The 16,488-nt window shown below is 34.0% G+C and overlaps 1 long non-coding RNA gene and 1 other non-coding gene across 2 annotated transcripts; one reads left to right on the forward strand and one right to left on the reverse strand.

Moving 5' to 3' along the window:
- Positions 1-6,590: 6,590 nt before the first annotated feature.
- LOC121805382 lies at positions 6,591-8,388 on the reverse strand. Its single transcript, XR_006051470.1, has 2 exons — positions 8,253-8,388; positions 6,591-6,846 (listed from the first exon to the last, which is right to left on the reverse strand). It is a non-coding gene; the product is annotated as an uncharacterized LOC121805382 (long non-coding RNA).
- A 7,652-nt stretch (positions 8,389-16,040) lies between these two features.
- On the forward strand, positions 16,041-16,149 carry LOC121758164. Its single transcript, XR_006041358.1, has one exon. It is a non-coding gene; the product is annotated as a small nucleolar RNA snoR69Y (small nucleolar RNA).
- Positions 16,150-16,488: the final 339 nt, after the last annotated feature.

The following is a 16,488-nucleotide window of genomic DNA, read 5'->3' on the forward strand; positions in this document are numbered from 1 at the left end:
ATGAGGTTCCTCATTAAAAGTAAGGGTTTGAAGATTATACCAAATAATAATAATAATAATGCATTACAAAATAGTGCAATTGGGGTGTTTTTATTGTATGGAGGTGATCTATTTGATTTCTCTTTGTACAATGAGACGAGTTACTAAGGCTTCGTTAGGTATCATGGAATTTGGCCTGCGAAATTGAAATTGTTGTCTTTAATTCAAAATCCAATGTTTAGTACCTCAAAATATTTGGATTTGAAATTGAATTATAATTTCAATTCTTTCCAATTCCATATTTTGATTTCAATATCAAAAGTATATAATTGGGATCCCCAAGAAGTATATAAATTTGGGTACATTCACACTACTACACACACATACACACATTGCAAAACCTTTTCAAATTCAACATCTTATCAATTAGTGTATATTTTTACCAAACAAATGATTTAGAATTGAATTGAAATTCCGTAGAATTCTATTTCCAATCCAATGTACCGAACGGACCCTAAGGAATCTCTATTCCAAATGTTTGAAAAAGATAGAAGGAGAAACATTTCACATTTTACTTTTTACTATATGATGAAAACAAACATATTCAAAATGTTTGAGTTCCTAAGAAAATTCAGAAATTGATTCAAATACTTCCTTCATCCACTAGTCTTATAGTAGTAGTATACAATACGAATTTTAATGCATAATTAGTAAAATATGAGATATAAAAATAAATAAATAATTATTATTAGAGAATGAGATTCATTTAATAGAAATAGAAATAGAAATTTATCACAAATATAACTAGTATTAGTTATAGATGAAGGGAGTAGAATTTAGTGTTTGTGTGTAAAATTAAAACACACTACAAATAGTAATTGCTTGTTATTTTGTAACTATTACAATTTTATGATACTATATTATACACCCTTCATTTTTCTAAATACAAAATATTTGCTTTTCACTACGAGATTATGTGGTATTGTTAAGTGAAAAGAAAATAAAGTAAGATGATGTTGTTCCCATTTTAAGAAATATTTTCTTTTAATTGGACAATCCAAAAAGGAAAATATTTTATTTTAATAGTACAACGGGAGTTATAATTATTACTCTTAAAAAGGTATTCCACCTGTCTACGAAAAATAGTCTCATCTTTCCATTTCGAGATGTACATAAAAAATAGTTCCATCCAAAAATGAAAAGTTTATCTCAAATTATTAACACTATTCTATCCATCTTTTCTCTTTCTCTCTCATATTTTACCTATTTTATTCTTATTTTTTTTTATCTTATTTTATCAATTTCTTATTAAAATTTGTATCATCCACCTAGGCATGCACAACGGTTCCGAACCACCGGTTCCGGTTCATGAACCGGAGGTTCACGGTTCATCATATGCATGAACCGGAACCGGCCCGCCAAGGGTCCCGGCGGTTCCGGTTCAAAAAACCGCCGGTTCACGGGCTGTTCAAAACCGCCGGTTTTTGGCATGAACCGGCGGTTCGCCGGTTTGAACCGGCGGTTCAACCGAAAATTTAAAAAAATATATTTTTTATTTATAAAAATTGATTTTTATACTTAAAAACAATTTTTACAAATAAATGAATACAAGAAATTCATAATAGCCCATAGATATTTGATGGGCTTGTGAATTTATGAAACCATTCTTGGTTGTTTCTCTTTTATAGAGACATCTTTGAATGTTTTATGTTTCACTTTCGATGCGGGATAAAATCATTCTTAGTTGTTTATCTTTTATAGAGACATCCTTGAATGTTTTATGTTTCACTTTCGATGTGAGACAAAATCATTCTTGGTTGTTTCTCTTTTATAGAGACATCCTTGAATATTTTATGTTTCACTTTCGATGTGTGACAAAATATGTTGAAGTATTTTCTTTTATAACTACATGTTTAGAGCATTCATTCATCTTTTTCCAATGTGGGATACAAAACTTTCTTTTATCTTCTACTTTTCTTCATATATTGTATAATATATAAACAAAATTATTATTCAAATATATTCTTGATTGATAAAAATAAAGAATTATTGAGAAATATGATTTGTATATAGAAAATATTTATTTGTATAATAATTATTGTTAGATTTATACAATTTGTATAAGAATTATTCTTTCAATGTGTATAATATTATTTATTAGTTAACATATACATAAATTTATAAACCTAAGCAAATCATTAATGATAAAGAACTAATGAATAATAGTTTATGTAATAATATTTGTTGTTAAATTATAATAATAGAAGATAGAGTATTAATATAGACGAAGAATGATGGACGATCTATAATATACTTATAAATAAAGACTTTTATCTCACATTGAAATAAAGAGTAACACATCCAAAATGTGTAACTATAAAAGAGAATAATTCAATATACTATCTTCTAAATTAAATAAAATCCAATATACTATCATCCAAGTATTGGCATTTTAAAAATCAAATCCAACTTTAAGTATGGAGTATTTTTTTTGACTTTTTAGTCTTTATTATGTATAAAATGTGCTTAAACAAATTTTAAACAATAATGTGAAAATTACAATTTTATTGATAATAAATTTGAATTAGACTAAAAATTACAACTTATAATGAATATATTTTATTTACAAAAATTAATAAATACTACTTAAAGTTAAACCTTTTGATTTTTAAAATATCAATACTTAATATTGGACTTGAGCATTTAAATTGGAAGAGAGTGCATTGAATTATAGGGAAAACACTACTTGAATTATAGAGAGTGTATTTCAACTTATAATGAATATATTTTATTTACAAAAATTAATAAACACTACTTAATATTTTATTTTTCATTAATGATTTGCTTATGTTTAAAAATTTATGTATATGTTAACTAATAAATAATATTATACACATTGAAAGAATAATTCTTATACAAATTGTATAAACCTAACAATAATTATTACACAAATAAATATTTTCTATATACAAATCATATTTCTCAATAATTCTTTATTTTTATCAATCAAGAATATATTTGAATAATAATTTTGTTTATATATATCATACAAAACATGAAGAAAAGTATAAGACAAAAGAAAGTTTTGTATCTCACATTGGAAAAAGATGAATGAATGCTCTAAACATGTAGTTATAAAAGAAAATACTTCAACATATTTTGTCCCACTTCGAAAGTGGAACATTAAACATTCAAGGATGTGTCTATAAAAGAGAAACAACCAAGAATGATTTTGTCCCACATCGAAAGTAGAACATAAAACATTCAAGGATGTCTCTATAAAAGAAAAACAACCAAGAATGATTTTGTCCCACATCGAAAGTGGAACATAAAACATTCAAGGATGTCTCTATAAAAGAGAAACAACCAAGAATGATTTTGTCCTACATCAAAAGTGGAACATAAAACATTCAAGGATGTCTCTATAAAAGAGAAACAACCAAGAATGGTTTCATAAATTCGCAAGCCCATCAAATATATATGGGCTATTACGAATTTCTTGTATTCATTTATTTGTAAAAATTGATTTTAAATATTAAAATCGATTTTTATAAATATTTTTTTAAAAAAAAATCGGTTGAACCGGCGGTTCAACCCTGAACCGGCGGTTCAACCCTGAACCGGCGGTTTGAACCGTTGAACCGCCGGTTTTGAACCGTTGGTTCACGGTTAACGCATCCTTCGACCCTGAACCGGCCCGTTGGAACCGGCAACCCGCCGGACGGTTCAAACCGCCGGTTCCGGTCCCAGTTCCGATTTATGAACCGGCGGGCCCAAACCGGCAGTTAAACGTCGGGCCGGTTCGGTTTGTGCACACCTACATCCACCCATAGAATTATTTTTGATGAAGGGAGTATGATTGTTATACTAATTTAGTCTCAATTAATTGGAAAATGCATTGTTCTAGTTAGTATGCATACGACCTAGTTTCTTATTCCCTACATTCTTTATTGATGTGAACTATTTCAATTTTAGTCCATCAAATTAAAATTTTGAACTTTCTATTTATGATTTTTTTTCTCAATAATGAGCGTTCCTTTAAAAGTTCATATAGAGAGAGTATTATTTCGAATGATAGATGTTACAGTAATAAGAAATTTTATCCTTTCGAAATGCTAAGACCATCTCCAACCATACTCCAAAAATGAATTTTGGTGTAGAAATATTCTCCAACCATATACTAAACTCAAACTCATTTTTGGTATTTTTGTGAAACAACACCAGATATGGTGCTTTTTGTGAAACAACACCAAATATGGTGTTATTGCAAAAATTTTGTGAGCAAAAACTCAAAAATGGTGTTAATTTTGAATTTGGTGTAAACGATTGGAGTAAAATTACTTTTGGTGCGACGTATACTCAAAAATGGGTTTGAGTTTGATGTTGTTGAGAAATGAATGTATATGAACGATCAAGAATAAAGGTTTGAGAGGAAGAAGAAAGTATATGAGCTTCAATCGAAATATTATTGAAGGAAATCAGTAGAGTGTTTACAACTTGAAGATTACTCTCAACTATGAACTAACAACGCTATTTATACAACATAGAAGAAATCAAGTGAAAAAGAACTTCACTCAAGAAACGGTTGTAACTAACTAAGCTCCTAACGGCTAGTAGCTCAACAAACTTTTGAACTTCTTCTTGCTTTGATGTTGTGTTCTTCACCTTAAGCTTCCATGCACTCGCACTGCTATGTTCAGCCACTCTTCATAACAATCTCCACCTTGGCTAACAAAGCAATGCTCAGAAATCTATAGCACACAAACTCACAAGTCTGCAACAGTATTCGAACTTCTCTTTGCTGCGAGGTTTAGTGAGCATATCAGCAGGGTTATGAGTTGTATCAATCTTGATCACCTTTACCCTGCCACTCTCCACCTCATCTTTAATAAAATGCAGCCTTACATCAATGTGTTTGCTGCGTTCATGGAACATTTGGTGCCTCGCTAGACACAATGCACCACTGTTATCACAATACACTGCCACACTCTTTTGCTCTACTCCAAACTCAGATACAAGCCCAAGTAGCCATTTACTTTCTTTCACTGCCGAAGTGAGTGCAATATACTCTGCCTTTGTTGTTGATAAAGCCACCACATTCTGCAAACTTGACTTCCAACATATAGCTGATCCAAACTAAGTGAAAATATACCCAGTTTGTGACCTTCTTGTGTCAAGGTTTGCTGCGTAGTCAGAGTCACAAAAACCAACCAGAGGCTCCTCATCTGCTCCACCTTCATCTGTGACTAGGATAGCCAGCTTATCTGCACCTCCCAGATATCTCAGAGTCCACTTCAAGGCACTCCAGTGCTGTCTACCAAAATCGGCCATATATTTGCTTGTTGTGCTTGTAGGGGTTGGTAGCGAAAGCGTGCGTTCTAACGGATCACATAATACAGATCTATTTAGCAGATTATTCAGACAAAATCTATTCGCGTAATTATCACATGTATCATGCTCATAACTTGAATTTCAAACATGCTTTAGCACAAAAAATCCCTAAAACATGCTTGCTACGGAGTTAGCCAATTTACCTCGTTGATTCTCCAAAGAATCGTCGATTGCTCGCGCCTTCTCCACGATGATCTTCAATACTAGACCACAGATCTTCTGACTGGTGTCCCGAACTGTATTCCGACATCAGGGTGGGTTGATCTTATCGAAACACTAGGACTCGAATAAAGAAGACAGAACTTTCTCACGGAGGAGGAGCTGAAGAACTCACGGAGGAGAAAAGAAGTAGAAAAAATCGTTCCTCTTCTAATTAGAGAGAGGGACGAAAATTCTCACACTAAAAAAATTGTTTTTCTGTCTCTTTTATTCTCCTATTTATAATAGTTCATATTGGGCCCAGTCAGGGATCTATGGAAGGTTTTGGATATGGGCTCCCTCATTAGCTTTTTACTAATTAAATTGAACCCACAATTTAATACAAGCTTATATTGGAATATTACGAGCAGCCACTACAGACGTAATATTGAACTCCCCATCCAAATCCGAAATTATAAGTATTCCGGGTTTCCATTTTGTTTATTATTCATTTCCCGCGCTTAAGATATAAATGCCCATTAATTAATTAAAGTCTGCTATGGACTTAATTAATTAACATCTTATTAACTTCAAGAGTAGATTTAGCAAGAAACACTTATTTATTATTCATAGAGTAATAAAACTCCAACCGGTCAGTTTCCGAATAACAAAACCTTGTTCAAGCTCCTCTTGAGGACATTATCAAACAAGAATCACCTCGTGCGCGATTCAACATAATAGCAATCCTAGCACCGCTAGATAATGATCACCACTACCCAATATACCTGGATCGTTGGGTGACGAAAAACCCGCACCTTTGGTAAGTCAAAGTAGTAGATACTCAATATTGTATGCTCAATGCTAACGTACATTGATTAAGAACTAAATATTTATCAAGACCCCGTCTTTCAGTAGATAGCATAAAGACACGTCTTGCCGTTAGATCCATTCAGTGCTATACCTGTCACGACCGCCCCCCTAGGGTTAATAAAAGCGGGCGATCGCGACTTAAAGGGTTTAAATGAACGGGCTTAGAAGGCTAGGGTTTCGATAAAAGTCTGACCAAAATTTAAGTCTAATAATTAAACGACCGAAGATACCTATATTAAAATAAATGAAAAGACCAAAGGTTTGACATTAATAAAAAGGGTAACGAGTTCTCAACATTTAATCAAAAAGAGCCATAGTTAAGTAAAAATGTACGTAAGGAAAATATCACAGCGGAAGCATCCAAGAGAAGAGTGAAGTCATGTGTGAAGACACAACGACACTCGAAGTTTCAAAGCAACCATATTATTATTTCTGCTCAACACCACCAACCGCTCGTCGCTGCTCAACCTGCACATAGAGAAAACATATGCAGGGCTGAGTACTTTTGAAAATACTCAGTGGCTCATGCCCGAAAACATTTTAAATAAAAGTATATGTTATCATGCCATACGTAAGTAACCATCGGGGTTTTACTTTGGAAAGGCCCGAGGCACCAAAATATTTTCCATTGTTCAAAATAGCGACTGCGCAGTCATTTTTTCCCATCGTCGTCCATATCTGCCAATACATGACAAGGAATGCGGCCGCAATCCAGGTCACTAGACCGGCCAGCCCGTACGCTAGCACACAGTCTACCATAGGTGTACACTAATCCAAGTAGGGTTTGCAGCCCTACGAGGACCCGAATTCGATTTATATGACAGTGGCAACAGCCACATCAGATAGGCACGTTAAAACAAATCACGGCATGATAATCGCTTAAAACTACCCTTATAGCTCCACAGTCATACGTAAAAGAGTTTTTAGTAAAAGAGAACCCACACATAGTGTAGGGTAGAAAAGTAGCCCACCTCGACCGTTTTGGTTTCAACTACTGTCTTTCCTTTGTTATCACGCTTCGCGCACGAGTTATCACCTTTAGATAATATATATATATAACTTATCAGTCACAACCATTGACTTAATATTATGCATGTCACTATCGTTTTCCCTTTTCCCATCTTTGAACATCACATCACGTCATCACATATATCAATCATGTAATTCACTTATAGTAACATAGTGTTTTTGTAAAGATAGAAATCTGGCAGCACTGCGCAACCATTTTATAAAATTTACTAAAAATTCACCCAACTTCCGTTGGGGCTAAAATTTTACCAAAAGGCAGTATACTCATCAAATAATTTCCAGTTAAAAATTCATATCAAAATAACCATTTTAGGTCGGTCAAATCGAAAACGTAACCTACTGGTCGAGAAAACACTTTCTGCCAGAAATGCGCAGTAAATTTTAAAAATTCACCAAAAATATATCTTTCGTCAAAATGAGTTGAAATTCGCACACAACACAGAACATATCATGAAGTTTACTCAGGAAAAAGAATCGGTTAAATCGGAGTTCATTTGGTCGGTCAAAAACGAGTCGGAACTTACTGTTCGGAATCACAGTTCCTCATGCTTTTAGAAATTCGAATTAGGGTTTACCCCCACTTATTCAAAATCAACCTTTTCATGGTTTTAACATACAACCATGCTCAAAAGAGTCCTTATACTCATGCTTTCATAACATCATATATCATTCGCCATAGATTCATTAAATCATCAAACGATTCATTCAAAACGCAATCATATACACAATCACAAATTCCCACCGATTAAAACCCTTAGATTTGAAATCCTACACCCACTAGATGCATGAGGGAACAAAAGAAGAGTTGGGATGGAGAGGAATGAGGAATAGAGTCCGATCTTTACCTCTCTTGGACGAAACAAACGGTAGGAACGAATAAAAGCCTTGATTCTTCAATAATCTCTTGGAAATTCGAAAGGATCTTGAGTAGAGTGGAAGAACAAGTGTGGGAGAGGTGGAGCAAGGGAGAATGGCGTGTGATTGAGGTGGGAGGCGTGTGATTGAGAGGCTAGGTTTAGGTTAGTATCTTATTTATAGGCTTGAAGAATATCCCATAATTAATTTGGAGAATAAATCAAATTAAAGATGAGAGATTGGATGGAGGGGAAATTGGCGTTAATTTGAGGGAAAATAAGGGAGAATATTTTGAAAATCATGGCTATTTAATTAGCCATGATTTAATTTAGTATTTTCACGGAGCAGAATAAAATAATACGGAGCAAGAAAATTAATAAAAATCCTCCCAAATAAGATGGAAATAGGCGTGTTATTCAATTCATCCCACAAGGAATAATTTCCAAACTTTAATAAATAAGGTAGGGAAATATTTGCTAGGATATTCCAATTAAAACATGGAAAGAAATAATTGAGGGATCAAAATAAATAATGAATAATTTCTTCTCCCACAAGCTAGGAGATTTCGAAATCTCCTTAGGAATAATAGTGGGGGCCGATTTTTCCTCAAGAAGGAAATAGGATAGTTAGGCTTTTGATTTAATTGGATAATTATCCCCAAAACAAATAATTAAATCCAAGAAAATAGAATTCCTCTCCGGAAAATAGTAGTGGTCGAAATTTTCTCAATAAAAAGGCAAGGGAATTATCTATGATACTAATTAAGTCTCACTCCCCAAAATAATATAAATCACCGCAAAAATATATTCCATTCCATATCAATTAGTTATAACCACGTCATAAAATCAACGGTTTTGACTTGGTCAAAACAAATTAGGTCACCAAAGTATACACATAATAAATCGTCATTTAATTGCGGCAATCAAAGCAATAAATACAACGTCTTAGGGTTCGAAAATTAGGGTTCGAAAAGCGGGGCGTTACAATACCACACAAACATCATCTTATTTCAATAATGCTTGGAAATAATCGGACTGACATTGCAACCTTTCACGATAGGTAGCCAAAGCCTATCTAGGTTGTGAAATTCTTCTTTTTCTTTTGCAAAGCATTGCATAGAACCGACTGTAGTTACCTTAAAGTGGACGACGTCCACAACCAGTCTACTAAGCAAAAGACTTAGGCTTTGTTTACTTCTTATGCATTTAAATGTTTGTAAAACATCTTATAAACGCAAAAGTAAACACAATGTAATAAATACTGATTCTATTCGTGCAAACTGCTCGAATAATACTGAATCGGGTTAAAAGTGGATTGTAGAGTTTTTCCGTATACAAGCAAGATTCCTATTCGTGCGAATTTGCTCGAAACATGCTTTTCAGTATACTAAACCCTAACAGTGCTATATCAGGCCTTGTACATATCATCATGTACATCAAACTGCCAACAATGTTAGAATAAGGAACCAACTCCATTTCCCTATTCTCTTCATCATTCTTACCTTTCTGATCACTAGATAACTTGGAATGCATAGCTATTGGAGTTGATGTGCTTTTCATGTTCTCAACTCTGAATTTCCTTAGTGTTTTGTGAATATAATCAGTTTGTAACAACCACAACTTCTTCTTGCTCCTATCTCTGACTATATCCATTCAAGGATCCTTCTTGCATTGCCAAGATCTTTCATTTCAAAGTCTTCCTATTCACCTTTCTGACTTCTTTAATGTCTGGCCCTGATATTAACATATCATCTACATATAAAAGAAGATACACAAGTGCCTTGTTCTTCTGTCTCTTCACAAAAACACAACTATCATAAAGAGATCTGCAGAAGCCCAGATTTGGTAAACTCTCACCAAACTTCAAGTATCATTGCCTACTGCTTTGCTTAAGACCATAAATACTTTTCTTAAGCATGCATACTTTCTGTTCAGAGCCAGGAACTTCAAAACCTAGAGGTTGAGCCATATAAATTGTCTCATCTAGATCCACATTCAAAAAGCTGTTTTTACATCCAATTGCCCTAGCTCCCAATCAATTTTAGTTACTACTGCCAACAAGACCAGAATGGAATTATGCTTCACAACTGGAGAGTAGACCTCATTAAAGTCTATCCCTTCTTCCTGGTTGAAACCCTTTGCAAGAAGTCGGGCTTTAAATCTGACTTTCTGAGAATTTGTTGACTCTATTTTCTTTTTGAACACCCATTTGCATCCAATGATTTTTCTGAACTCAGCTTTCTCCACCAGAATCCAAGTCTTATTGCTTATCAGAGACTCAACTTCTTCCTTCATGGCTTGAATCCATTGTTCCCTCTCTGGCCAACTCACTGCCTCAACATAGGAATTAGGCTCAGCAAGTTCAATCTGCTCAGCAACATGTAGAGCATAATAGAGCATTTCATAATCACTGAACCTTGTTGGTGGCTTCACATTAGTTCGTCTTGGTCTGTCCCTTGCCCGTTGATACTCTTGTGAAGGAGGATGATGCTGATGTTGCTGAGTCTCAGTTCCAATTTCCTGGCTTTCCTGAACTCCACCTGCTTCATCAACTTCCATACTTGTTTCACCAGAGAAAATATCTGACCCCACTTTAGAATGAGAAGCAATAGGATCAGCAACTTCCTCACCAATTTTCTTAATCAGAAAAGGCATCTTGTCTTCAATGAAGACAACATCTCTACTGACCAAAATCTTGTGATTACCAGGTTCAATGCACCAGAGCCTTTACCCTTTCACACCCCACTGATATCCAAGCATAATACACTGCAGTGCTCTTGCATTTAATTTCCTCTGCTTCAAGTGTGCAAATGCTTGCATTCAAAAGGCTTCAATCTAGTATAATCTGGTTTTGTTCCATACCATCTCTCATCTAGTATTGAGCCTGCTATGCCAGAGGAAGGATATTTATTAATCAAGTAGGCTGCAGTAGACACTGCTTCTGCCCAGAATTGTTTGCCAACACCAGAAGATGACAGAAGGCATCTGACCCTTTCCAAGAGAGTGCGGTTCATTCTTTCAGCTACCCCATTCTGTCGGGGGTTAGCTGGAACGGTTCTGTGCCTCCTTATGCCCTTATCTTGGCAAAAAAACATCAAACTCTTTAGACAAATATTCTAGGCCATTGTCTGTCCTTAGCCCCTTAGGAGATATCCCTTTCTCATTCTCCATTTCTTTGCACCAATTCTTGAAAGTGTTAAATGCCTCAGACTTTTTCTTTCAAATTATATACCCATACTTTCCTAGAGAAGTCATCTATAATAGACATGTAATACTTCCCTTCACCTAGGCTTTTAACTTGAGATGAACCCCATAAATCTGAATATATATAATCAATGGAGTTGGGGTGTCACATTTAAGTAGTATCAGAGCAGGACATGATCTCATTTGGGCTAGTCATCATTTCTGAACATTATAAGAGCATGGACATGATCTCATTTGGGCTAGTCATCATTTCTAAGCATTATATAAAACATGTTGATCATTATTTGCATTTGCATGTGATATTTAGGAATAGGGACATTCTTGAGCATATCTCTTTACGGAAAGAAGGGTCAGTCACCATGTATTATTATTTAATTATAAAAGAATTTTATATTTCTATATAATCACGTGAAAATAATTAGATATGGCTTTGTTATACAAGAAGCATTGTGTCAACGATAATTGATATACTTCAGTGAGCTAATATAGTCCCAATTGAAAGGTATTACTCTTGTCTTTGGTTGAGTGAAGAGTGATGCTATTAGTTGCATAAGTTAAACGTATAAACATGAACGCAATTACAGGAAATATGCAAGAGGGTATACAAACAATTATATGGAAGGTACTAGTGTTTAAAAGATAATGTTGCAAATGTTAAAGTTTAAAATATAATGATCAGAATTTAATGGATAACGAATTTTGTGGACAAAATTCTTAAAAGGGGAAGAATTGTGACATCCCCAACCCAATTAATAAAAAAAAAGAGAAAAAAGGAAACATAAATTTATAATTAGGTCGCTAATTAAAATAACTTAATTATTATATGTAAAATGTATGCGTTAGTTAGTGATTTACTAATTTATTAAAGTTTGCCTAATGTTGTGTATGCATGACAATTTTTATAATTATGCATGAGACATATATACACACACTAATATACATATTTGTAGCTTATTACTATAGAAAAATAAAAGAGGAAGGATAAGGTTGTGTAAATAGAGGTATTAGGTAATATGATACGTGGCAAGTGTAGAATTACATGCACAAAATAAATATGAGTCATGCACTTTATAATATTAAAGTAAATAATTTTGATAAGTTTTGATGTGATGACTTATACGTGGTAATAAAACAACTTTTGTGCAAAAATATAGATAAAGCTAAATATAAATAGGGAGTTCATTTTATCAATGGGGAAAGAGGAAAAAATATACCGATTTACCTACTAATATACAGACACACATTTGTTATGGAGGAGAGTTTTTCATTTTAAGGAAAGAAAAGGGAGAGGTTCGAAGAAAAACATGAATAATGCATTAGAAGAGAGAGGTTGAGAGAAGGAAGAAGAAAAAAGGGTCTAGGGTTGTAGACAGAAGAAAGAAGTAAAAGATTCAAATTGATTATCTTGATACGAGAGGTGGGTATAAATCACACTTTTAATTTTACAAGTGTTATATGGTTGATTATTATGTGTTAAATTGGAGTAATTATTTGGATTATATGGTGGAATATGATGTGAATATATGATTGGTGCAAGAGATATATTTATATATTGTGTTGAAATTATTTCATAGAATATAATGTGAATATTGATTGATGCAATGGATAAAGTCGACATTGAAGTACATGAATCATATGATTAAAGAGGATCTGTGACGGTCTTGCCCTGGATCTGAAATTGTAGAGGAATCTTCGGGTCGAATTACAGAGGGACCTACGGGTCAAATACAAAGGGACCTACGAGTCCAATTATAGAGGGACCTTCGGGTCAAATATAGAGGGACCTATGAGTCCAATTACAGAGGGACCTTCGGGTCATAGAGGAATCCCGGGCAGATACCGGGCTTGATCCGTCACAGAATAATAAACTGAACAGAGAGGCATATGCATATAGATATGAAATTGTTATGATATTATTTCTGATTATATGTGTTGGTTAAAGAATATGTTTGATATTTGTGTAGTATGGAATTAATGGGAGTATTTGTTTATTATCAATATATACGTCGAAGGGGTTGGAGTATGACAATAATGGATATGTTTTTATATGACATTTTTACTATTTGAATCACTGAATTAAAGAGGATATGTGACGGGCTCGCTTTGGATCTGAAATCATATTGGGACCTTCAGGTCAATCACAATGGGACATTCGGGTCAATCATATTGGGACCTTCGGGTCAATCATATTGGGACCTACGGATCAAATCATATTGGCATATTGGAAACCCCGGGCAGATACCGGGCTTGATTTATCACAGAATAATAAATTGAACAGAGATGCATATGCATATGGATATTAATTTGTTTACGATATTTTATTGCTCCGGGTTATATGTATTTCTTAAAGAGTATGTTTGATAATTGTGTAGTGGGAAATTAAAAATGGAATTTATATATGCTGATTTGTGGCTCTTATAATCCACTAATATTAATCTGAACAAAATATCAATGATGTTTTGGTGGGCTTGAGTTATACAAACTCTACGAATTATCAGGGTCGGTGGCTAACGGATTTTGACAACCTTTTTATCCTTATCAATTTGCGCAAAGAAAAATTTATAGCATATAGAGTTATGAGAGTCCAAGATATTATAAAATATGTATCTGAAAAACGTTGGTTTTTGTAACTATTTTAAATGTATACGTCAATGGAGTTGGAGTGCAACATGAACCTCATTCAAGGTGATGGCCTTATCCCTGCCATAGAGAATGACATCCCTTAATTGGTCGTAGGAGCTTGGTTGGGCATTGAGGACCAAGATAGCCTTATCTTCATCACTGATCTTAACATCAACAACCTCAAGAACATCTATAGATTTACTGAAATTCTCCAACTATTCCATGATTGACTTATCCTCTGAAAAACTATATGAATACAACCTCATTTTCATATAGAGGCGGTTAGCCACAAATTTGGCTAAGTAAACTTCATAAAGCCTCTTCAAGATCCCAGATGCAGTTGTCTCCCCTTGAACTTCATGCAATACCTTATCTCCAAGGCATAGAATCACAGCGCTATGAGCCTTTAACTGCATCTCATCGAACTTTGCTTGAGCTTTCTCATCTAGTGCAGGAGTCTTCCCCTTTTCATCCGAATCTGCCGAAGTTAAGACCGTGGCCAAGCCTAGCTGCACCAGAACCGCCCTCATCTTCATTTTCCATAAGCCATAATCATTCTTCCCCGTAAACTTCTCTGCCTCGAGCCTAGTTGCCATCGCAACGTCGTTGATCGATCAAGATTCCCACCGGACGACGCCAATTGTTGAGAAATGAATGTATATGAACGATCAAGAATAAAGGTTTGAGAGGAAGAAGAAAGTATATGAGCTTCAATCGAAATATTATTGAAGGAAATCAATAGAGTGTTTACGACTTGAAGATTACTCTCAACTATGAACTAACAACGCTATTTATACAACATAGAAGAAATCAAGTGAAAAAGAACTTCACTCAAAAAACGATTGTAACTAACTAAGCTCCTAACGGCTAGTAGCTCAACAAACTTTTGAACTTCTTCTTGCTTTGATGTTGTGTTCTTCACCTTAATCTTCCATGCACTCGCACTGCTATGTTCAGCCACTCTTCATAACAGATGCAAATGGTTGGAGATGGTCTAATAACAAATCTATTGTCATTAATATATATAATCATCAGTATCTCATTCATATTATAAAATGAGATAGTGTGATCAAGAATATTTAGTTAGCAAGTATGCATGTATTGTAATATGAATGAATGATTGATCAGATTTTAAAATTATGAGTCGATGCAATTATTTATGAGATAGTGTGATCAAGAAGAATATTTAGTTAGCAAGTTTGCATGTATTGTAATATGAATGAATGATTGATCAGATTTTAAAATTATGAGCCGATGCAATTATTTGTCGCATCTTTAAATTAAATTTTAAATTTATCACCATTTGTAATAGCATGAGTTTGTTTCTATAAACATACAAAATTTTCAATAGTAACGAGTAGGGGTAGATGCACAAAAGATGTATATGAAGGATTTTAAGTTATACTATCCCGTTCCACGGAAGATGACTCATTACTTAAAATAGAAACACATTTATTTCTACTTTATTCTCTCTCTTATTCTACTGTACTTTCTCCACTTAACATAAAAAAAACATAAAATCTCATGTCACCCAAGCAATGAGTCATCTTCTTGGGATGGTGAGAGTAGTACTAAAATTAATAACGTGTTTGAACTTTGAAGTGTATTCAACTGAATTATTTATTTCTTATAATTACAATTAAAAATCAATTACTCGGCGGCATAGATAGAATTTCATTTCAAATTTATAGACGTTAGCTTATCGCTGGATTTATTATTTTCAATTATAAAATTAAACTAAACCCTAATTTGTTAACGGTTTTTGTATAAAAGTCCCAGGCTTCATCTTGTCATTCACACCAAAACGGAGGCAGCCACTCTTGCCCTTCGGCCGTCGCCCTAGTCCGTACCTGTTCATGGAGATAAAACCGCAGGGATTCTCATCCGATCAAAGCAAATATTTCAATTATGTGAATTAGTATCTACATTTTGTTTATAGACGAAAAAATGGTGTTTGGCAGTGATGATTAGATTACTAATCCCAGCTCTATGAGACCTTTGTTTTGTGCGAGGGTCAGGGACAATACTTTTTCGCACGTCTCGTCTGTCTGAGCCACTCAATTTTTACTTTCTAATCTTTATTTTCAGTTTTTACATCATAGTTAAAGTCTCCCCTTTTCAAATACGTTTTGATTTTAATTTTCATTTCTACATTTATAGAGAGAAATTCTCAACATAATGCAGGTGATTATAATGCGATTTTCCTATCTCTATACAATTATAATGTAAAATTTGGATCATTTATAAACAAAGATGGATGATCTGAATATTTTGATTGAATGTGGCGGCGGAATTCTGAATATCTCAGTTAGCCCTAGGGCTAGAGGGTTATTGCATTTCAGTTTCAAATTTATTTGCCCAATCCATCTTCTGTTACGGCCCGGCCCGTTCGCTTGTCCAG

Source organism: Salvia splendens, chromosome 1 (genome assembly GCF_004379255.2).
Source record: "Salvia splendens isolate huo1 chromosome 1, SspV2, whole genome shotgun sequence".
Classification (NCBI taxonomy): Eukaryota; Viridiplantae; Streptophyta; class Magnoliopsida; order Lamiales; family Lamiaceae; genus Salvia; species Salvia splendens.